Source organism: Corvus cornix, chromosome 5, assembly GCF_000738735.6.
Source record: "Corvus cornix cornix isolate S_Up_H32 chromosome 5, ASM73873v5, whole genome shotgun sequence".
Taxonomy (NCBI): domain Eukaryota; kingdom Metazoa; phylum Chordata; class Aves; order Passeriformes; family Corvidae; genus Corvus; species Corvus cornix.
Genome location: NC_046335.1, coordinates 4,578,844 through 4,602,534, shown reverse-complemented (window position 1 = coordinate 4,602,534; position 23,691 = coordinate 4,578,844). Strand labels below are relative to the sequence as shown.

Sequence of the window (23,691 nt, the reverse complement as noted above, 5' to 3'; positions counted from 1 at the left end):
AAAATTGTAGAATGGTAGAGTGGTTTAGGTTGGTCCTTAAAAATCGTCTTGTTCTACCACCTGCCAAGGGCAGGGACACCTTCCACTGCCCCAGGGTGCTCCAAGCTGTCCAACCTGTCCTGGGACACTTCCAGGGATGGGGCAGCCACAGCTTCTTTGGGCAACCTGTGCCAGGGCCTCCCCACCCTCACAGCCAAGAATTTCCTCCTTAAAGACAACATTAAGCAAAGAAATGGCGGATGCCATCCCCAGAGATCCATGTAAGCAACTGCTTCCATCACCTTCTAGTGAGGGACATGGGGCTGAGAAAGAAAATCAAACAGTGGTGACACCAGTGCTGGTGTGCAGGGACAGCAGAGCTATTTCCACTGCAGGGAGTTTGGCCCTCGGTTCTTACAAGGGGGAAAGAATCATTGTTTTTATGGGCTCAGAAAGACGCATAAAAATTTTCACGAGCCTAAAAAGGAATTGTTCAAGAAGCTTTGTGTGTGTCTCTGGACATGTCATTTCTGCAAGGAAACACAAATAATAAAAAAGACCCTGCATTGCTGCATTCAGGTCCCTCTTTTGGAGCAGCCAGGGGTTAGGTGTTACCAGCAGCTCCCCACAAGCATCAAGAGAAGCAGCTCCCAACATTGATTTTTGAAAGCCTGGAAGGTATTTGATACCTTGTCCAACGCTCTCCCCCTGGCCCCCACGCTCCTTGAAAGAGAAACATCTGTTCCCCTGGGACTTTCACTCCATGTCATATGGCCACCACTAAGTGCCTGTCCCCAGGCACAGCGAGGGTCCTGCCGCTGATAAAAAGGAGGAGGGGGCTGGGAGCCCAGCTGGGGGCAGAGAGCCCTCCTGACCACAGGGAACAGAGATGAAAGGAGTGTGTATTTTCCCAGGTGATTCCAATAGCATCTCAAAGCCCCGGCTTTCTCACTCTGGCTTTAGCCCCAAAACAAACAAACTGGTGCCAATTTGAATAAGCCGAGGCCTGACTGATTTGAGCCTCTTGTTGTGTTTTCACAGTCAGCAACTGACTGGAATTCAAAGGGGAAGCAAAAAGAAAATAATAAGAGCAGAATGATAAGATTCCCCAACCCTTTCTGGTTAAAATCCCAGCCAGGCTTTGCAAAAATTGGGCCCAGAGAAGCCAGGGTTGTTCCAGCACAAGAATATCAAAGCTAAAAATGAGGGGAGCTGTCCCAGCAGGGGTCAGTGAGATAGCAGCTTGCTTTCTCTTAACTCCTGCTGCACCAGATAAGGGCTCATTTTTGGGACATGGGGCTGGAGCATCATTCCATCAGCCCACCAAAGCCAACAGCACTGCTTCCAGGGCTCTAGGACAAGCCTCAAATGCCTCAGGTCAGGCGGGTCTTCCCACCAGAGCACACTGGATCTGTGTTGGTAATTCTTCTGATCACTCAGCAGGTGCTGGGTGTTTTCAGGATTGAAGATACTGATAGAAAAAGAGGGGCACGGGGAAACATGTTCTGCCATTCCCAGCTGAAGGTAGAGATCATGTTGGGGTGTGATTGCTCCAGGAATCATAGAACCACAGAGTCACTGAGGTTGGAAAAGACCCCTAAGATCATTGAGTCCAACCATCATCTGGCATCACCACTAAACCATGTCCACATGTGCCACATCCACACATTTTTTTTAATGTTTCCAGGTATGATGGTTCCACCACTTCCCTGGGCAGCCTCTTGCAATGCCTGATCACCCGTTCAGTGAAGATAGGAGATGCTCCCCACACAGTCCCAGTCTTTTCCCATTTCACGTACAATGGAATCCAGCAGCGTCCCCATCCTGCTGCACAGCTTGGACTTGAAGTGTTTCTGTTTCAGACCCAAGGAAAGGATCACAAGCTCAGAAACTTCCCTTCCACTCCCCCATCGTGCTGTTACAGGATCTGAGCAAAAAAAAAAAAGGGATTCTCTAGCAAATGTTTCTTCTATCACAACCTTCAGGAATAGGAGCAAAGCGGGATTAAGCATCCACCAGGTCATGCATCCCAGGCAGGGTCGCTGGGTTCTGGGGGGCAGCAGTGCCCTGACACCCCCCAGGTGTCTGCCAGAGAGGAGAGGAGACCTCTGAGGCCACCAGAGACAGACAGACAGACAGGGAAGGGACAAGGAGCTGCAGAGCAGAGAGACAAGCTGTCAGGCAGTTAACAAGGAGGTGAAGACGATGAACAACAAGCAAAAGGCTCGGTCTCCGCGCTGATCGGAAATGCCTGGCAGGCAGCAGGGGAAGGGTGTTGGAGCAGGGACAGGCTGGCAAGACGAGGACATAATTAACAGGGTATCAGTTCCCCTAATAAGAGCATGCTGGGCGAGCAGCACGTTGGCTCCTTGCTGACCTGCATAAGCTTCGTGGGCTCTTTGAAGTCGGCTCCTGCCGAGGCTGGGACACACACAAAGGCACCCACCGTGTTGGCTGCGGGGCCGGGGGGATTACCAGGAGCTGTGATTGGTCCCTGGAAAGCCCTGAGTGTGTTTTGGCTGATGCCAGCCACTCTGGTGGAGTGTAAAGAAGGGGACCCTCTGGGCAAATGCGGTCTTACCGTCCCACCTGCCCTGGCTGCAAAGGGAATCAGCCTCAGCTGAGACTGGGAATTCTGCTCGTGTCCTTGCCAGGCGCTGTCTTTCCTCATCAGATCCAGTTTTGTCAGGGAGAGGGATTCAGTGCGTATCTTAAATCTCTGAATCCTGGAGTTACAGGAATTGTTAAGAGAAGTATATTGTCGGAAAGAAAATCAGAAAACCTAAACTAAATCTATCTCGGAAGTCTAAAACCAAAGGGGAGTGAAAGGGTTCCATATTAATCAAATCTGATGCGACTCTTAAGCTCACCTTTGCTTTTCTGGGATGCTGCAGGGCTGCGATCCCACCTCAGGACTGGCACTGCAGGTGTCCACATGGCCATGCAGCCTCTCATTATTCCCACCGTGGCTGCATCCAGCTCCACTGACTGCGAATTCAAATCTTGCAGCCGTATGAACCCTTTGCAGGCATGTCTGAGAATCCCCCAGTTCTGCTATAGGTAGGAAAGAGAGAAGGGCATTAAACCTGTGCTCTCACAGGCGGGGCTGCTTCAGCTGAGTCCCCATCCTCTGCTCGCTGAAGAGTGCCTGGGAATGGATGTGGTTTAGGGGGAAAGCCTCATCTAGTAGGAAAAAAAAGAAAAAAAGAGAGGTTTTATCACCTGGATGATCTCTGCAATCCACTAGAGTGACAAAGAAGAAGGCAGAAGTGAGCAGTTGGAAAGACGAAAGACGGTCTTTAAGGGAGTGTTAATATAGTTGTGAAACCACAGCCTAAGGGGACGTGTCCCTCCATCGGGATTCATTGCCCATCAGGAACAGGGACATTTCTCCCGCTCGGCGCTAGCCAAGGGAGGAGATTTCTGACGAGTCCTTGAGAGGCAGCCTGTCCCCAGACAGTGCCCCTGTCAGTCTGTGCAGAGGCACTGGGGGACCAGGGACACATGCCACCCACAGCAGAGCAGCGTGTTTTGGATCACGCCCTATTAAAGGATCAGCAGTAAACCTCAGAAAACAATTAAAAAATGACAATGACAGATGAGTTCATTCTACTGCGTCTGGAAACACTGCTTGCCCTTTCCAAGGCCAACCTCTGCCCTGGGGACCAGGACTCCAGTTTGAAACTTCCAGGGGGGAGCCCCCGCTCCTGCCAGTGGGATCCTGTTGTGCTCCCTTGTACGTTCTACAAACCCTGCTTGGGGCTGCGAGCCTGTGTTTGGGAAAAAGGCCTGGGCTTTCAGCATAGGGCAGACATACTTGCTTTGACTTTATTAAAAGGGAACACAAATATGTCTGCAAATGTAGCCATCTAGGAAAGGATCCACTTTTGTTTCCTAAAAATTAGCATCCTCCAGTCTAATAGCAAGCATTATTCTGCGTTTTGAGCCAGCCCAGATCTAATCATTGACAACAAAATAATTCATCTCCCTTGCTCTGCCCAGTAATTACTCCCAATATGTCATTTCAGTGTCAAACTTCCCAGAGTCATTACCCTCCCCAGCATCAGACTCCTCGGCGACGTGCAGGGTAGCCTGAGCCAGAGACTCCTGCCACAGTCAGCAAACGAGCATGTTTTACATTAGGCACATTAGGGGGAACAGCCTATTGCAAGGAATATTAAATTAAAGGAAAGCAGCAAGGAGAAGGATTCGACCCTGGTTATATGCAGAGGAACACAAGACCAGCCCTAGATTTACAGCATGTGGAGCACATTGTAATTTCCGTGGTCTATTTGTGCTCTCTAAATTTACAGACACACTTGTGTTAAATAACTCCAAGGACAGATGGCAAATTCACTCTTATGTTACCCTCTCTGCATCTCAGGACAGTCGTGTTATGCCATAAAGTCCTTTACCCCACAACTCTAAAAAGGGAAAACCTCTGTGGTCCAACACCAGAGCTCAAATGAGGAGCACAGCCTTGCTGAAGAAGTGTGTGTGTGTGTGTGTGTGTAGGTGTTACCTGACACGCCTGCCAGTGCAGCAGCCCAGGGCTGGGACGTTTCTTGCCTATGGCACAGCACCAGTGTTGCAAAATTTGTGCTCAGACCCCAATAAATCAGCAAACCTGTCCCATCTGCTCACCTGGGCAGACTCCAGCTGCACCACAGCCACTCACCTTCCCCAGGTATTCCCCCTCAATCCCTGAAGACCTTTCACAAGGAGGGACACATACTTTTTCCTCTGCTCCAGGCTTTTCCCACCTCCTGTCAGCCTATAGCAGCTGGGAAAAATATGGGATTCTCCATGAGGATTTACTAACACCAATGCAAAACGCAAACCTGCGTGTGGTTCTGCGTCAATGCTTTGCCACATAGGATGGCTCAGCCACCAGCAGTGAAATCTCTCATGGTTTGTGGGGCCAGACCCCTCACAAAGCAAGCCTAAAAAACCTGAACTCCTTGAAACACTAAGAAAAATGGGGAGAGAAAGATTTTCGGGGTGATGCAAAACTGAGACCATGGAAAGAGAGGAGATAGCTACAAGAACAACCTGGGTGAGAGGTACTGCTTACTGTGTGTGGTGTGTGAGTTTATAGGTGAAAACTTCCATGTGCTGTCTCTGGCATCCATGGTGCATATGAGCAGTTGGGAATAAAGTGGGCAGCACTTGGACCCTCCAAGAGCATGGTGAGGAGACGTGCCCTGTAGTAATCACACACTCTCAAGCATCCCCTGCCTGCAAAGTGAAATGAATTCATGACAGCAGCTGAAATTTATTATTATTATCAACAAATGTGATTTACTTGTGGGGAGTGAAACATGCCATTGCCATCTCTCAGAGGAAGGGTGGTGGCTGAAGAAGGCACAGCAATACAGCAGCATCTGAGCAGGTGCCCATTCCCTCCATGCAGCCTCTCCCCAGCAGATGTTAACATTGCTGACCCCATTGTGGCAGATATTATCTTTATATGGACACTTTGCACCACATCTGTTTTAGAAACATAATCCAGGGTGTACCAGAGGCCACATAGTTCTCTGTTGAATCCAAGGCACAGAAGATGAGGTCTAGGAAAGCCCTGCACAAGCACTGTGAGTTGCATATTCATGGAGTAACAAGAGATCAGAATTACTCAGCTGGAGCTTGTCCGGAGCCGAGGTGGACCCAGGGTTGCAGAAGCCGGGTTGAAATAGTTAGGGAGCTATAGGCTCAGCAATGCTGGACAGGGTGGTTTGGCTCCTTGTGAAGATAGAGGTCAGAAGGAAACTTCAGATCCTCCTCCAGATCCAGATTTTTCTGCAACTTGAGCATGCTTAGATCTGAAGGTCTGGCTTGGCCTTTTCCCTGCTGCTAACAGCATTCCGTGTGAACTGTGCAGCGTGCCGGAGAGTGCTAATGCCTTGCAGATCTGGGTTGTGTCATTCCCCAGCGTTATTTATACAGAACTATTTAAAAACACAGGGTAAAACTTGTAGCAGTGTCTACGTGGAAGGTTCACTTTATTTAATTTTATCCACCTACAAGCTGCGTGCCTTAAACTGACACCCCACTTGGACACAGCTGGAGTCTTCAAGGCTGCTTCACAAAGGACAGAGAAAAGCCTCTCCAGCAGGTCATGTGTCAATCCTAACCTAGATACACATCCTGGGAAGAGAAAAATCACCTTCTGGCCGTGGGTCCTTCTGCCCCAGCCCCACAGCCAGCTCTGAGCAGTTGCTGCAGCTAAAGGCGTGACTGTATCTGGGTAGAAGGGGTAGGATGAATCGTGTTGGTGTGACTAAAGGACCTGATCCCCCTTTTCACTAGTGGCTTAGGCGGCCCTAGCCAGGTTGTTAGAGCTGTCAGGGACCTAAAAATACCGATAATGATTTGCAGGCTGTTACAGTGAGAGATGCCAGGCTGTTACAGTAAGGGATGCCAGGCAGTTCAGCAGAATTTGGGCTCATTAGTCACATAACTGCCTGCTTGCTTTCAAAGAAGTTTCTTGCCCCGTTGTCCCAAACGTCTTGCACACAGCCTGCATACAGCTCCTGAGGCAGAGCGTTGGTCTAACTTGTCTGAGCAACTGGGAACACATCATCCCCCAGTTCTGGACTCTGAACAGTACCATGATACCAAGAACAGGAGAGAAAGAACAAGCCCAACAAATGCCAATGAAGACCAGTGCAAACTGGATATTAGGAGAAATTTCTTTACCGAAAGGATGGTGAAGCACTGGAACAGCCTGTCCAGGAAATGGTGGAAAAACTCATCCTGAAGTGTTCAAAAAACGTGTAGATGTGATACTTTGGGACATGGTTAAGTGGTGGACCTGGCAGTGTTGGGTTAATGGTTGGACTCAATGATCTTAAAGGTCTTTTCCAATCTTAATGATTCCATTATTCTCTTCTAAATCACATCTTCCCTTCTCTGTAGACATCTGAGGAACTTCAGGCTTGTCTGGACTCTGTCTCCTGGTCTGTCTTCTCTTCTTCATGTCTGCTCCAGCAGGAGTGCAGGAGATACACCTCACTCCACTTCATGTCCTTCTAGGAAGAAGAAACTGGGCTAAATCCAAGCAGATCAGGGGGAAAGCTGACAAGAAGCTTTCATGAAGTTCCTCACCCTCTACAGGATGAACAGCAGTGTCATTGGCAGAAAAGAGCCAAAAGTGCAGTGGAGACAGCAAACCAGGTAACAGCTCCTAATACCTGTCCTCTTTAGCATCAGAGGCCACGTGCTCTGAGGCAGATCCTCTGCCTTTCCTTAGCTCTGGGATTATGCTGAGAGTGTCTCCTTAGACCTCCAGTGCTGGCAGACAAGCCCAGCCCACCTGATGCAGCAGCAAAGTGTCCTCTCTCCGCCTGTGTTTCTGCTGCACGAGCCAGCTTGGCTGTGTGGAATCCAAGGTGGCCTGACAGTAGTTTTGTCTGTCAGCAAAATCCCGAGGAAGGAAAAAAAAAAAGGAAAAGAAGAAAGGAAACTGTAGGGGGAGCAAGCATAGCAACAAGCAGGATAATCAGCTGCAGCTGAAAGCAGGGAGGGTATCTGTTTATTCCCCTGATTTACCCACTGCGTCTCAGAGCTTTCCACTTTGCAACTCCCATCCCAATGCTTGGAGAGCAAAAAAAAATACTCCCAGAAACGAACTGCAAGAATTAGTCACTGCCAAATGTTCTTTTTGTCTGTTGGCTCTTCTCAGTAACCCCAGCAAAGCTGAAATTGTCTTTATTAAGATAATTGCTTTGCCGTAGACAATTTAATCTGTTGTCTGTAACATGAAGAATGACTGAAGGAGCTGAATCTGCTCCGTGCCACATCCCTGTGCCAGGGTGGGAGCCCGAGGCGCTCACTAAATGCCAAGAGTGAGCCCTCCCTGCTGTTGGGCTGCCCAAAAAAGGCTGAGGACATCCCATCAGAGGCCGCTTTCAACACTCCCCCGCTGCTCCCTTTCCACAGCCCTCCAGCCACGAAGGAAATATGAAGTGTGAGGTATTACAAACCAAAGAAAATCTCACTTTAAAGGCAGGGCATTCAGGAAAAGAAACAAAAATAAAAATGGAGAGGCACAGCTAGAAAGAGGGCTTTGAAGGGCTGGCAGGGTGCTGGTTAATGCAGAGTGTTTCTACCTCTCCATCAGATCAGGCAGGGACGGAGCAGCCAGAAGGTCAGCGCTGAGTTGAGGAGGAACAGCCAGAGCACTTCAGACATGAAACAAGGCTTGGCAAAACTTTGGGAAATCGAGATTTTTGTCAGACTTTGCAAACTATTTTTGTCACTGCCGTTGCTGGGCATTTGGAGACAAAATAATAGAGGCTGGGGGAGAGGGACGGCTGTAATTTAACCCAGGGACCTCTGTCCTCTTCGAGGCTCAGAGGAATGGATGACCTGCAGACATTTCTTGTTGGCTTGTACACTGTGTAACATACCATCCACTGCTTCCCATTTCCTCTCTGCCTTTTGTTTGTTTTCTTTAGACAGGCTCCCTAGGCTATGTTTTTGCTCTTTTCCCCCTGTTTCAAAGATTTTCACTCTGTTGGATCTTTTCTCTCTGCTCTGAAGAGCTGCATTACACTGAGACAGAGCCAAACGTGGACAAACCAACTGCGGTGTCTGAATCAAACTGGAAATCCTCCCATCTAGATGTTGCCTTCAGGCTTCTGCTCCTCAGACCTGATGCCAAGCACTGGCTTATTCTGCATCCATTGAGGGCCAGGGCAGTTTATACCATCATTCTCAAAACCACAGTGGCCACAACAAGGTGGGGTGGTTTCAATTGTATGAATATCTGGCATTTGCCACTAATGGCCTCAAAGGAGGTGGGTACCAAGAGGATGTGCTCAGCAAGAGTCTGGTGTCTTCTCCAACTGCTTCAGCTGAAGCTGCACAAGGGCTGTGGGTAGTGGCATTGCTCAAAAAGTTTCACACATCATAGAATCATAAAATGGTTTGGGTTGGAAGATACTTCAAAGATCATCCAGTTCCAACCCCCTGCCATGGCAAGGGGCACCTTCCACTATCCCAGGTTGCTCCAAGCCCCATCCAACCTGGCCTTGGACACTGCCAGGGATGGGACAGCCGCAGCTTCCATAGGCAACCTGTGACAGGGCCTCACCACCCTCACAGGGAAGGATTTCTTCCCAACATCCCATCCAACCCTGCCCCTGTCAATTTGAAGCCATTCTCCCTTGTCCTGTCACTCCCTGCCTTTGTCAAAAGTCCCTCTCCAGCTCTCTTGTAGGCCCCTCACTTGCAGATCAACAAGCTTTATTCTTCTAGGACCAAGTGGGAATGGTTTCACCTGGTGGCATTTGTCCTTCTTTTTGCCTTTAAGTCTGAGGACATTGATTAGGAGCAGGCAGTGCTGAACAGGGAGATCCTGCAGACCCTGGGTTAAAAATAAGGCAAACCAAGAGCTGCAGTGTGCATTGACTCCTTCCAGACCATCTCCTCTGCTGTGTCATCACTCCCCAAAGGAACTGCTCATCATTAAACAGAAACTAATATCTAGTCCTTTTTTTTTCTCCCCTTGGTTTTTTTGGTTTTTCTTTCTTTTTTAATCCATTGCACAGGCACAGTCTGGAGAATATTTTCTGCAGCTGCCTGTGTGTCACCCATCTATTTTCTCAGAGCCCTGAGAACAATGGGCCCTGGTGTTTGCTGCCAGAGGCCAGGGCACAGCTCTGCTGTGCCATCTGTTTGGGGCAGTGGGACAGCCGCGCTCTCCTCCTCCCGCCTAGCACTTGCCTGGGGGCTCCAAAAATGGAGTCAGATGAGGCAGCCACAAGCATCCTGTGGTGGGCAGGGGCATGAGGGCTCTTTCCAGAATAAGGGAGAAGGTGACTCAGGGGATCCCCCTGCCTTTTGGGAAGCTGCAGTAACCAGCCTGGTGTTGGCCAGGTCTCTGTGACTTGCACCAGAGGCTGGTCTCCAAGGCTCAGATGGCTGACACAAATGATTCATCAGGGAGCTAATAAAATAGTCGATGCTGGGGATAACACCCTCAAGTAATTGTTAACTGGGGTCCTCCAGGTAACAGCTGGGACTGACAAGTAATAATGGCCAGGCCAAGAGAAAATTGCCGCGGTGCAGATCACTGTCAGAGGTGTCTGCTGCTCGTGATGGATATCTCCAGCACGTCTCTCCCCATCTCCTGCTTCCCCAACGGGGAGTGAATCCACCCTGCTGGAAACCCCCTGCCTGCCCCCCAATTACATCCACAGCAACCAGATAATTTTAGAGATTGGTCCCCAGCCACTGCCTACCCTGAGCTTTGCAAACAAAAGTAATGCTAACTGCTCCTTGTTTTATTACAGGTCTGCTGAGCTCAGAGACCTCAAAATGCCTCCTTGCAAATATTAATTCATGATGCTTCACGTCTGCCTTTGGTGTCAAGGAAATGTTCACAACCATTCTCAGCTAATCATAAAATCAGAGGCTGCTGCTCACTATTGTTCTCATAAAAAAGTGCTCAGGAGAAAAGTTGGCTCGGTCATGTGCTCCATTCATTGCTAATGTTGTCTTTAATTTATTTTTAAAAGGCATAACCACTTGCTCATATTTTTGTGCCCACTATAAATCATCTCTGTTTGAAAACTAGACAAAAAAGCATCACATTGGCTTAGCCTCTGGGTTTTTCTGTTGTTTATCCAGAGGTCTAGATAAACCATCAACTGCAGCAAAGGTTAAATACAACAAACCAGAGCAAAGTCATTCACCTGTTTGAATTAATTTACCCATGAAATCTGTTTGTGGCTTCCACAGCTGCAGGGCACTCCTGCACAGTAACCTTCAGTCCACACGCTGCACCTGCCCCTATATCAAACACCTTGGGCAACCCCAACCCCAAAAACTTAACCCAGATCCAGAGGGCAAAGGGGAAACTTCACCTTCAGCTGAAACATCTGGAATGCATCAAACTGTCCAGCAGTGCCAGTGGTCCCCTTGCACTCTCAGCCCAAAGTGCTGCATGTGATCATGTACTTAGGGGTGTGTGCAACAAAAGCACCTTAGCCTGAGCCTAATTTGAAATTAACTTCGTGCCAAGTGCCGTGCCAAGTAGAGGTGGGTGCCCTGCTAATAGAAACCATGTGTGTGCAGACTGACAGAGGAGCGTGTGCCTTGACTTTTTCTAGCCCCTTGTCAATCATGTGTTTCCTTCCCTCTCTGCAAATTCCCCAGGAACAAACCCAGCACCCAAAACACACATGTCCTCCACAGTGACTTATTTATGGTGCTGAGGCTCTAAATTGATACTTGTTAAATGTCCTTTGCGTGGGAGTTGGGTCAGGGCTGTCAATATTATAATACAGCCTAATCAATTATCAGTTCTCCCCTTCACACCATCACTCCTTGTCTAACAGCTCTGGCTTTTGGCACTGAATACTAATGTGAGGGGCTCATCAGTATGCTGGAGGCTGCTTGTGCATCTCAGCCACGCATACAGAGAGCATGAAATCCATAGAGGGCAAAGTGAAAATTCTCACACAGCTCCATAATACCACCAGGACACTTCAGAGCTTCTTAGCTATCACTGGCAGCAAGAGCTGGCCCCAGATGTCCTGTGAATTTGGCCCTGCCACAGGCACAGAGATACCTTTGTGAAATGCCAGTGACACACCCAGGAAAAAAAAGTCCTTTTCAGTCTGGCTGTATCTTTCTCATTTTTTATGCAAACCTTTCATTTACACACAGCTTCTCCTGCTGTCACACTGAAAGCATGACCTTGAGCAAAAACACTTTGCTCTTCTTAAGGGACCCAGCAAGCTCCTGAAAGCACCGAGAGTCCCGCAGGGAACTGCAGGATCAGCAGTCCTTTGGGATGTGGGATGGGATACAAAGCAAAGGAGCAACCACCTGGTCTGAACCACTGGGGTCCACCACTCGCTCCTTCAAGAATGACATTTGTATGAATTTTGTATTTTGATTACTGTATTTCCATTCCCTATGATGTCTGTCTGGCCAAACAAAAGGGCCAAACTGTGTTAGGGGTAAGTGTCACCTCCACCCAAGAGCAGTGGGGCTGAGGGGTGTCCTTTCCTTCCACAGCATTTCTGGGTTTGCTCTGTAGCATCCAGCACTGACAGAGCATCCGTAGTGCAAACAGCAAACCGATGTGTGACACATCCTGCCAGAGGGGTGGGTCCTGACCACATGGAGAAGCTCTCAAACCCCAATCTAAGCTGCCCAGTCTTAACCAGTAAGCAGTGAACCTCGCCTGGGTGGAGAGGCAGCCTCAGGTCTGTAAGAAAGGACAACTGCAAGTCACATCCTATTTCTCCTTAGGCAGATGCACCAGTCTTAACCCCATCCACTCCCCTGATTCATGTGTTTGAATGAGTCAGGCCTCTCATAAAAATTATACTAAAGAAGTAACAGACAGAAGAGCAAATCCCCATGGTCCCAGACACTGAGTAACCACAGAGGGACAGATGATCTCTGCCCCAAAGCACTTGTGGTATGGCTGGGTGAGAGAGAAAAGCTACAATGGAAACAAAAAAGGAAAAGATGTACCTAACATCACCCAGCAAGGTAGTGGTAGAGCTAAGAATGGAGCCAGCTCCCAACCCCGAGCTCAGCACCCTACTGACCTGCACATGTCACCTCTCATTTCAGGGACATTCAGAAGAGAAACCAAATGTAACACAGAAATTAAGCACATGAGACTAGTTAACCATCTCCTTATTACATCTCTCTGTACCAAGTGTCTGCTGCAGTGTCAGGGCTCGCTCTTTTCATCCTTATATACAATATACCCACTGTTATCCCCTCTGACTCCAGAGTCGCATGACCCAATCATGAAAAAATGGTTCTGATTCATTTACATTAAAGATGTGGATGTTTTAAGGGGCATAGAAGAGCTTCTCTCGTGATTGTTAAATGTCCACAGTGAAGCACACAGAGCATAAGCCACTGGGTCATGAAATGTAGCATTTTTTTCATTCTTATCTTCTTTCTCCAGCTTGCCAGAACACTGCAAGCCATCATATTGATACATAAGCAGCAAAATCTCCCTCCCAGAATGGAAAAAAAAATGGCCTTTAAGCAACATTGGCCTTTGCCAGTGAAACACACTGCTACATCTGCAGGAAACACAACACAGGTTATTGCAAATATTAAATACAGGCAACCAAAGGATAAGAAGGAAATGCATGAGATGGTTTTGATAATTTGCAACAAGATGTGTGGTGCTATAGGGAAACGAACAGAGCTGGCATGCGGAGGCACAGATCTGAGTTTTCCAGGCAAGTTGAATTGAAATCAAATAGGATGGAGGAAACAGGTTGTTCTGCAGCCAGACTCCAGGCTCAGTTCCTCAATTAGCTCTCTGATGGAGCATTGCCTTCACTTTGAACCCACTCCTGGGGGAACCGGCACACAGAGGATGTATCCCATGTGCAGGCCACTCCCGAGTGCTGGAAATGCCAATTTACAAGCAAGGCAGATCAGAGGGAGAAAATTACAGCCTCAGCCTCCCACTCCCATCCCTGCCAGACCTCCTCTGCCTCCCTCACACTGTGCAGAGCCTCTGGCCCCGCTTTTCTTGCACTACACCTGGTCAGTCGGCAAAGGCTTCGCTGCCACAAGTGCTCCCTGGGTCAAGGGACCACTCCCCTCAAACCAACACACACATCCCACAGACCTTGGGGAAAACAGGCCCCTGGTCTTGAAAGACAATGACAGGCACTGAAAAACCTTCAGGAGGGGTGTCCTGCTGACAGCTGAACCGGTGGCTAGGGGAGGCACAGCAAATCACAGCACTGGAGGATCCTGTCCCCAGGTTGGAACATGACGGGACTTTGGGGACCCATTACTGAGACCTATAGTGTAAAATTCCAGCATGGAGCAGTCAGATGTGTTCTGCCACCTATCACACACCACAGTGTATCTCTATAAATTAGTGTCCATTTCCCCCTTTTGTAAGGAAAGAGGAGGAGGATGTGAGTCTAGAGCCCCTTGCCACATCTTAGAGAAGAAATCCCATCTTATTAGTAATGCCATCCATCACACGGCCTGCTCCGTGAGAGACGCGCTCCTCTTAACACAGAAATCAATCCTTTCCTATGGAAAGGAAACAAATGTAATCACTAAGTATTGCTAATCCTTCTTGGCTTTTGTATCTGGGACCCTGAACAACTTGATACTCTTTATGGATTTTGGTGCTGACCAGAAGTTGAACTTGTTGCAAGTGCAGTTTCTGGAGGAAGCTGGGAGTGTCCCATCTGAAAGCTATAAAGAACTCCATGAAAAACAACAGAAAACACTCCTATGTCTGCAACACATTTATTTGTTGGATTAAGGAAGTCTTCCCTAAAGTTGCATTTTAGGTCCCAGACTCAGGAAAGCATCCCAAATCAGGATATCACTTAAGCAACTGATTAATTTTAAAGCAGACATGCCAAGCACACAATCTGTTGGCCAGCTTCGACCTGCATGACACATTCACTGTAGGTCATATTCTCCAGAACTGTATTTTCCTTCCACAAATTATTTTCCTTGCATTCCTGACTGCAAGGACCAGCAGCCTGGTACACCCAGAGCAGCAGGGTCTGTCTGGCTGTGTGAGCAACCAGCAATGATGCTGAGGGGCAAATACCATGGGGCCCTTCCTTCAGATGGAAGTCAGAAGTCATCCTTCCCATCCCACACAGCAAATCTGGGCCAGTACTCACAACTCCTGCTTTGCACCCCCACGGTTCCTCTGGATCTCAAAGTGGAATCTCACTCCGACTAACCTCTCCCCTCGAGAGTGTCCTGCTCATTTCGAGCGCCCAAGTCCATGCACTGTGCTCCCAGGGGAATTTGGCTGCAAGTTCTCTGCATAGCTCAAATGTCTTTCCTGAATGAAGACCCAGGAAAAAAAAAAAAAGAGAGAATTTAGAAGAATCTAACCAGCCATTTAAGGAGAGAAAGGAGGAATGCAGAGAATGAACCCACCAACATCAAAACCCAGGAAGCTGCCTTTTAGCCACCAGACAATCTCATTGATAGACTAGATTTTTCTCACCCCAGCTGGGAGTAATGTTTTCTTTCTTTTTATTTTTTTTTTCCATTTGCTGAATGTGTTCATTCTACGGAGGGCGTTTTAAAAAAAAAGAAAAAAAAAAAAGACAACAGACATTCATGGCTCCCAGCTGTCAAAAGCCACAAAATGCCTGAGGCTGTCTGTCTTCTTGCAAGTGCCGAAGCCATTTTCCTGTAGTGTATGTGCTCATTAATCAAGTTTCAGACTCCTCTCAGTCTATATCATTGTCCATAAGCCAAGAGAGACGCTTTGGGGTCAGCAAAGTAACACAGCAGCACCAAACCTACCCTGGCATTGTCAGAAGCAAAGGTCTCACCTAGGGTCCTCTTCCACTGAAGTCAGTAGGTTTTTATTTTAATCTGGCTCAATTCAAAATCAGGAAGAGAAGTAATATCTACAGATTGGACAAGTGTGTGTTTGAACATCATTGCCAAAAAGAAGCAAAGCCCCAGACCCATCAAAATTAAATAGCTGTGGTGGGTAGACTTAACTCCATCTCCTCCAGACCTCACACAATAGTGTTTAATTTTCACTGAACCACCAGACAAGGGCCTGGCTAGTGACTGGTCCTGTCCTCTGAGCTCCTCTTGCTGAAGTCCTGAGAATAAACAGGGTCCTGGGATATGGATATGTGGGGGTTGCCAAGAGGGAGAACAGCACATTCACCATTTGCTGCTGGAAAAACATATCCATGCCTGGGGTTCTCACTTCAAAAAGAAAGTTGAAAAGCTCTAAATGGTTCAGAGCAAAGCTCTAATAAAGGGGGAAAGCTGGTTTTGAGTGAGAGGTTAGAAAGTCAATCTGCTCTGCTAATGCAAGAGAGAGTTCAAAGATGCCGACGCTGAGGCCCATAAATATTGCAAGAAGAGCCAGTTTCCAGTATCAGAGCCTCTCCCAACCAGCAGAAACAGAATGACATCACATGGCTGCAGGATTGGGCTGAAGACACTCAAACTGTAAATTTGGAGCTACAGAAATGGAAGGGTGGCAATCATGAAGAGGTGGAATGGTCTCACCAGTGTTTGCGGGAAGCTCGTGTGCTCTGGCTCAGCCAGGGGCAGAGGCAGCACAGCTCTGGCACTCACTGTGCCCACAAAACCCTCTCATTTTGCTCTGGCACTCACTGTGCCCACAAAACCCTCTTGTTTTGCTCACGGCCACAGGGATTGAACAAGTTAAAACTGAGGCCAGTGAAGAGCAAGCAGACGTGAGCCACCACTCACTGCCAGCTCAGCAACATCGCCTGCGGGCCCAACCCAAACGGGGTGAAGAAATTGGATGTTAATTGGCCCTTCTTGACATTCTTACCTGTAGAGAAGCCACAAAAGGACCTCCCACATTTCTGTCCGTGGCAGAGGACCTGGCCCTGACATCAGAGCCCAGCAGATAGCTCACAAGGCTCCTCTCAGCTAAGGATTACCTTCACCCTGGTAATGAGATATTTCATGTGCTGCTCTTCTCTCTTTTAAGGCAGGTGGAGGGTCAAGGCAGGTTGGCTTCACAATGAAGCATTTTTCACTTGTCAATAATTCAATTTATGGCTGTGAAAATGTCCATCAGGAGTCTGGTGGCATCCAAGTGATCCGAGGGTCACCGTGGAAAGAGAAGGAGCAGCAGAGGGAAGAAGCAAGAAATGAGCATGCACTCCTGGGAGAAAAACAGGACCTTTCTCCATCCCATTTCATTCACAAAAAAGCTTTTGCTTAGAAGATTTGTATCTTGTCTCACCATTCAGATCATCTTTTAACTGCTGATAGTTTTCATTTCAACAGGCACTTAATGTGCTAATCAAACCCAAAGGTTCTCAGCAGGATGGAAAATCCCAAGCACAGACATTACTATTTGGCTTTTAAAAAAAACACTGGAGTGTCAAGAGAAACAAAATAAACAACACATCTTCCATAGGGATTATTTATTGTTCTTTTTTGCTTGTTATTTATCCACACTGGTCGATTTTATATCCAGGCATGTGTTACCTCATCTGCTGCATGCCAGAGTAGCAAGAGGGACACTGCACAGGGCAAAGTGGTAATGGTAATGTTTCTTCTGGCAGTAACCACAACTCCTCTTTTTCTCCAAAGATGACAACAAAGCCAAAATCTCTCATCTGCCATCCTTGCTGACAAGGACTGAACACCTCTTCCCTTCAGCAGCTGGATTTAAAGCAGGTGCGGGTGCAGATGTGACACGGAAGTTCAGGACAGTGCAGGACTTCAGGCACAAGTTCACTTCCCTCAGATTCCCATGCCAGCCCTGGGGCTGGGGACCCAGCTGATGAGGCGCCTTCATGGGATCCAGGGTCCCACCCCTGCTTTGCTGTGGGCTGCAGTGGGTGGGATCACAACTAGGGAGAAGAGAAATGTCTCCTCCCTTTCCCCTGACTCAGGCTTATAAAATACATCCTCTTGGAGAGACCAGCACCCCAATAAATCCTGAAGTACCTGGGTGACACATGGCTGTGTGATACGATCAGTCCCAGAGGGAGGCAACCCCTGCCTGACACAATAAACTGATGGGTCACACTGGCTGGGCAGGATGAGGAAATTCCCAAGGGATGGTCTGAGCCTTCCTCCAGCCCTTTCATGAGCAGAGGTGCTCCCTGAGCAGGCCGGGGTTTGACAGAGCAGGAAGAAAAGGGTGGAATGACTCACCCAAAGCAAAGCAGCCTCTTCTCCATTGGGGAGCAGACTTCAGGGTTGATCCAAAATCTGTTCCTACAGCCAACCCTTCACAGACAGCATGTGGCATTCCTGCCTGATTGTGTCAGGGCAGATAGTGATTGGACAAGGGGGAGTGGTTTTAAACTAAAAGATGAGAGATTTAGATGTTTGGAATAAATGCCTCACTGCGAGGGCAGTGGTTCAGGCTGGAACCTGAAATGGGTTGCTCAGAGAAGCTATGGATGCCCCAACCCTGGAATTGTTCAAGGCCAGGTTGGATGGGGTGTAGAGCAACCTGGTCTAGGGGAAGATGTCCCTGCCTGTGGCAGGGGGTTTGGAACAAGGTGATCTTTAGGGTCCCTTTCAACCCAAACCATTCCAGGATTCTATGATTCCATGCTTGTGTTTGGCCCCAGGTCTGCTGTGCAGTTGTCCTTGTGAGGGTCAGCCAGCCCCCTCTGAGATTGTTTTCATGGAGATATGGAGAGAAAAGCAGCCACTTCTGCAGGATTTTCTTCCTCTCTGTGTACCTGCCAACAGCAAGTGAACTGGGAGCTCTTTGCTCAGGCAACAGCACACAAGGGCGCCTGTGGTGTGAGCTGGTTTTCAGAGGCTCAGCTGGCAACCTTGTGGGGAAACACTCCAGCTGCTTATCAGCCTGGGTCCTCTTGTGTTTTGTCTTCCAGAGAAATCCAATTAACCTGCTTCCTTTTCACTTAGTGTTTCTAACGTCAAAGAGCATCACCTGGAAGACCTTTTAAAGGCAAAATAAATGCCATGGCAACTGCCAAGGTATTTCCAATAAATCCCAGCTGCAGCCTTCAGACTGCAAGTCCAGGAGACATTTCCCACATCGTAATTTCTCTCTTTCAATATCCTCTTGTTTCTGGGGAAGTATTGACTAAGTGTTAAGCCTCCAGACTTAATTTTTAGTTTGATCCCTCAAAAGAGGAAGAACCCCTCATTCAGTTTATCTGCAAATGCTGGTACAGAAATGCTGATCTCCGTGATTAATTGTCACATCTGTGGGAGCATCCTTTTAAGGGAAAAATTAGACTCAGTCCTACATGGGTTATTTACAACCCAGCTGCTCCAGCCATTAAAATTGCCCTGAATAACTGCTTCCCCCACCACAGTCTGAACAAGCAGATTAGTCCCTGAGATCACAAGCCCCCATGTCTTCCAGCTCAGCACATCTCATCACGAAATAAAGGCCTTGCTTCAATAAATAGCACTGTTGAGGGCACTCCTGCTGGAATGAGCCTTCCCCAGCAATGCTTCCACTCCAGAAAGAGCCTGCTCTGAGCACTAAAGAAACCCATCAGAAATAACCTTGGATTTTATATGTTTATATCTGTGTAGCTGTGGAAACACAGTGAAGGGATGGTTTTTGTTTTGCAAGGCAAATAGAAGATCTGTGATATCCTTCAAGGATATTTCAAGGCTTCCCTCTCATACTGCTGCAAGCAAAGACCTCTTGCCCAAGCTGTCTCTTTTTTTATATAAATGCCTCCCTTTCCCTGGATCAATCCAGTGCTGAGCATATTTCTTGGCATCCTCACCCCTAATTGCCCTCAGGCTGTTGCAACACTTCAGATATTCCCATCTGGATGTGGTGACCAAGGGGTTGACTTGGCACTGGAGGAGGCTGGGCTGACCCCTGTTCTTGCTGAATCCACACTCCCAGTGGGGTGTCTGGGACACGCTCAAGGACGCTGCTTGAGAGATGAATCACCTGTTGCTTGGGATGAAATGGATTCTCTTCTCTCCAGCTTGCTGGAGTTACTGCTGAGGTGGCTGCAGGCAGCAGAGAGGCTGGAGAGGCCAGGGCAGACCATCTGCTGGGACACATCCCTGTTGAATCCTCATGCAAACAAGTGTCCCAAAATCATCCACAGGAATGACCGAGCTTAAGTTTTACACTTTCTCTGATCCCTCTTTTCTCCTCTCTGCTCTGGCTCTTGTCCCCGCTTCCTTTTTGCCGCTGCTTTTCCACGCCCCCTGCAATGGGCAGGGACACCCTTCCCTAGGCCAGGTTGCTCCAAGCCCCCTCCAACCTGGCCTTGAACACTTTCAGGAATGAGGCATCCACAGGTTCTCTGGTTTCCTTTCAAACATGCAGCCCAAGCCCATGCACTGACCGAGCTGTTCTTCCCAGCAAGTCATCACACTGCCCTACCACCAAAAAGATCTCCTCAGAGCAGAGCAAACCCCCCTTGCATCTCTGCTTTCTCCCTCCTTTCCAACCCATCAAGGAGAGTCAGGACCCCTGCAACGGCAGCAGACAGAGACTCCATCCTTCTGCCAGCTCCAGCACTGGCTTTTGAATAATGTCCTTCCTGGCACAGAAAACCCTCAAGCCAAACCTGCACAGGGCAGTGATCAGCTCCTCACAAAATCCCCTTGCAAACTACTTTGTGCTTACATCAGAATTTCTTTCCCAAATACCTGCATGGCACCAAGAGCGCTGATCCCAGCCTGAGCCCCGGGCACCTCAGTAATGTTAATAACAGGCACAGCCTATTAGTGCAGCCCAGTTACTGCATGTGCCTCACACACGAGCCTGCCTTTAATGATGTCTGCGTGCACAAGCTGTTGTTCCCTGCAGCAACCCCGGCAAACAGAGTAACCTGGGGCAGCACAACGAGCTCGTCTAAGGCAGGGTTAAGTAGGTGATGATCAACTCTCAGCACCATAATCGAAGCCCACGCACACAGCGCCAGATGTGTTCTGCATCCTGCAAAAAAGGCTCTGGGCCAGCTCTTAGTGACGTGTGAGCCAAAGGGTTTTCCCAGAACTAGGCTGAGCCTGGCATAAGGCTTGGGAAGGGAAGTGCTCCTTGGGACAGGACTATCCTCCAAGAGACACCACCAGGAAAGGGACATGGCAGCAGCATTGCCCTCCTTTGGTGACGCAGGAGCAGAGGCTCCCTGCTGCAAAAACACCCAGGCAAGCTCTGGTGGGGGGACATGTATTGATAGGAGAAGGGGGAATGGCTTTAAACTGGCAGAGGGTGGGGTTAGATTAGATGTTAGGAAACAATTCTTCCCCGTGAGGGTGGTGAGGCCCTGGCCCACGCTGCCCACAGAAGCTGTGGCTGCCCCATCCCTGGCAGTGTTCCAGGCCAGCTTGGATGGAGCTTGGAGCAACCTGGCCTAGTGGAAGGTGTCCCGGCCCATGGCAAGGGGTTGGAACTGGATGATCTTGAAGGTGTCTTCCAACCTGAACCATTCTATGATTCTGTGATCAAAGTAGATTTTCCAAACCATCTGTTGTAGCCACACTCTCAGCTTCATCTGCAAAGGACCCAGTCCTCAGGACTGGAGGCTGCTGTTGTGTTCATTAGGAAGAACTTTTAAATTCTGCTCAGGAAAGCATAAACATATGGAGGAAAGGAAAACCTGGATTAGGGTAGGATTCAGTGGCAGGACGAGAAAAGGAAACCGTGAGTGGGAGGCAGGTAGCCCCAAACAGACCTAGGGGAAAAGTATGGACAGGGAGAGAGAATTAGGGCTGCCTGAGAAAATCACTTCTGGTATTGTCCAAGTTTGCAGTGCGTGGCTTGGCAAGCCTGTGATTTTGTGTGCAAGAGCCTCCAAAAGGGAGGGTACAGGAGCTGTTTTGCTGGGGGATGTTTGGATCAAGACAGCAGGGTGAGGATCGGGGGTCAGCCAAATCACATAAATCAGGGGGATTTCAGGGCCTGATCTCAAGGCTTTTGAGGATAATTAAGCATCACTGCAGATCTGAAACACTGTGCTTCAGAGCCCTTTCAACATTCAAGGCTTGCAAGCATTTTCTTGATGTGTGATAAATTGATTCATTCTTGCCAGGAGTAGAGATAATGTGCTATTGATGTCCTTAGGTATAGGTGTCTTCATGGGCATTTAACATAAGCCTTCCTTTCTGCATTAAAAAAAACCCAAACAGAGAAAATCTCTTGCTTAATATCTAATCTAAATCTCCCCTCCTTCAGCTTAAAGCCATTCCCCCTTGTCCTGTCACCCCATGTCCTTGTCCAAAGCCCCTCTCCAGCTCTCTTGGAGCTCCTTTAGGTACTGGAAAGTGCTCTAAGGTCTCCCCAGAGGTGCAAGACCAGCTCCCTAAACACTACATCCCTTTGCAATCATGCAAAATTTCCTCCCCTTTTCCAGCTTCAGTTTGTAAACTATTTGTATGCTGATGGGTTTTAAATAGTTCCCAATGAGGATTTTATATACAGGGAATGGCAGAGGAAAATAAATCTGTGGGCTGGAGATTTATGTAAACACAAATTCCCTGCAACAGCAAGTTCCTCACTGCATGTGGCTCATTTTACAAAAACACACCATCAGATAAAGGCATGTACGTGATTCATTTGCTGCCCTCTGATGTGGTGGGGCTCTTGAACGAGAAGTTTAAACTATCCTGCTTAAAATCAGAGTCACAGGACTTACAGGCTGAGGAGGCATGGCTAAAGGCAGGCTCAGTTTCTAACAGACATGGAGTTGTGCAAAACAGATTGTTCTGTGGGCGCTAAAAACTCTGATGGGGTCTAGGAAGAGGTTTTGTTTAGCTGTGCCAAGCTGTTGGTCATAGAAAGTCATAATTATATCTACTGGCCTGCTCTGGAAGCTGTTACAGGCTTGACATTCATTGCCAGCGAATGTTTTATCTTCCCTTGCTTGTGCTAGAAATATCGTGGGCCCACAATGATGGCAGAGTGTTAGACAGTGCAAAATATTAGACCAAAATAGATGGGTCCTGTCTTTCAGCAGTGTTGCTGTCTTGCTTAGTATCTAATCTAAACAAGATAAAAAGCACTTTGGTGTGGAGATCCAGGACTGTCTGCAGGGAAATCTTTTAGCCCCATTCCTCAGAGAGGAAACTAAAGCTCTGATAGAGTTGCTTCCTGTCAGATTTGACCTCCAAATCCCTGGCCTCTACGTTCTGGCCACAGTCTGCCTAGCTACAGTGGTTACTCATACTCATATGACACAGGGAGGGTTTCACATTGGAGCTCAAAATCTTGTTTTATAGCTTGTGTAGGAAATGTGGGGAAATGTCCAATTCCTCCTTCACACCACCAGCAGCCCCATGGTGAGTGCACCAGAGAGCTCTTCTCACAGTAAGACATCTCACTCTCCAGGAGTTATCCAAGTGAAATGCCCAGGTATGACTTGTGCAGAGAAAGAAAACCCTGGCCCTTGGTCTCCCTGCAGTAAAACTTCTTCCTCCTCCTCCAAACCTATCCCAGATCTTCTGGCCACAGAGACCCTCTGGCACAAGCTGAACCCCGCCTCTCTGCCTGTATTTTGGAGAAACTGGGTGAAGACCACCTCCAAGCACAGGTCTGAGGAATTTTGGTTGGGTTGGTAGGCAGGTTTGCTCTGGAGAGCAGGCTGAGGTCGGTGCACAGGGTGAATGAACCTTCCTCTGAGCACAGAGGATCATCCCTCATGACCAGAGGCAGCACATCCTTGGTCAGCACTCCAGGCAGTGGTGGGGAGCAAAACTCTAGGCATTGGTATCAAGGCAAAACTGTTCAGCCATCACCAGATTCAGTCACCAAGGGAGCTGAAAACCAGGCACTTCAGAAAAAAGCTTAAAGAAAAGTGTGTACCTGGTTCTGAGTGCCAGCACTGTCCCACAATCCATGGAGCTCCCTCTCCTCTCCTAAGGGATGTGTAATTCCCAGCTACTCTCCCAGGACCAGGGAGGAAATTCCCTTGTTTGAACACACCAGTACCAGTGTCCCACAGCCCTGGAGTTTCCCTACAGAAGCCTGCCCACATTTTGCTCCTGAACACAAAGCATTTGCTTTGCATTTAGCAGGAACAACCAGTTTAGTGTTTGAATGAATGATCGGTGTTAATTAGTATAATTCAAAATTAAAATAAAGGTCAGAAGAGGGTAAGCATTATCAAAGGGCCTTGTTTGCTTAAAGGAAACATTAATGACACTTGTTCAGGGCTTCAAGATAAACTTGTTCAGGCACTGAGTAAATGAAGAAATAAATACTGAACGTCACTACTCCTCAAACACAAACCACACGTCTTTCATCTCAAG

At 48.3% G+C, this 23,691-nt stretch overlaps 1 long non-coding RNA gene across 1 annotated transcript; it reads right to left on the bottom strand.

Moving 5' to 3' along the window:
• Positions 1-1,647: 1,647 nt before the first annotated feature.
• On the bottom strand, positions 1,648-23,320 carry LOC109145963. The gene is made up of 3 exons (XR_002047690.2): positions 23,246-23,320; positions 2,850-3,033; positions 1,648-1,906 (listed from the first exon to the last, which is right to left on the bottom strand). It is a non-coding gene; the product is annotated as an uncharacterized LOC109145963 (long non-coding RNA).
• Between the last annotated feature and the right edge of the window lie 371 nt (positions 23,321-23,691).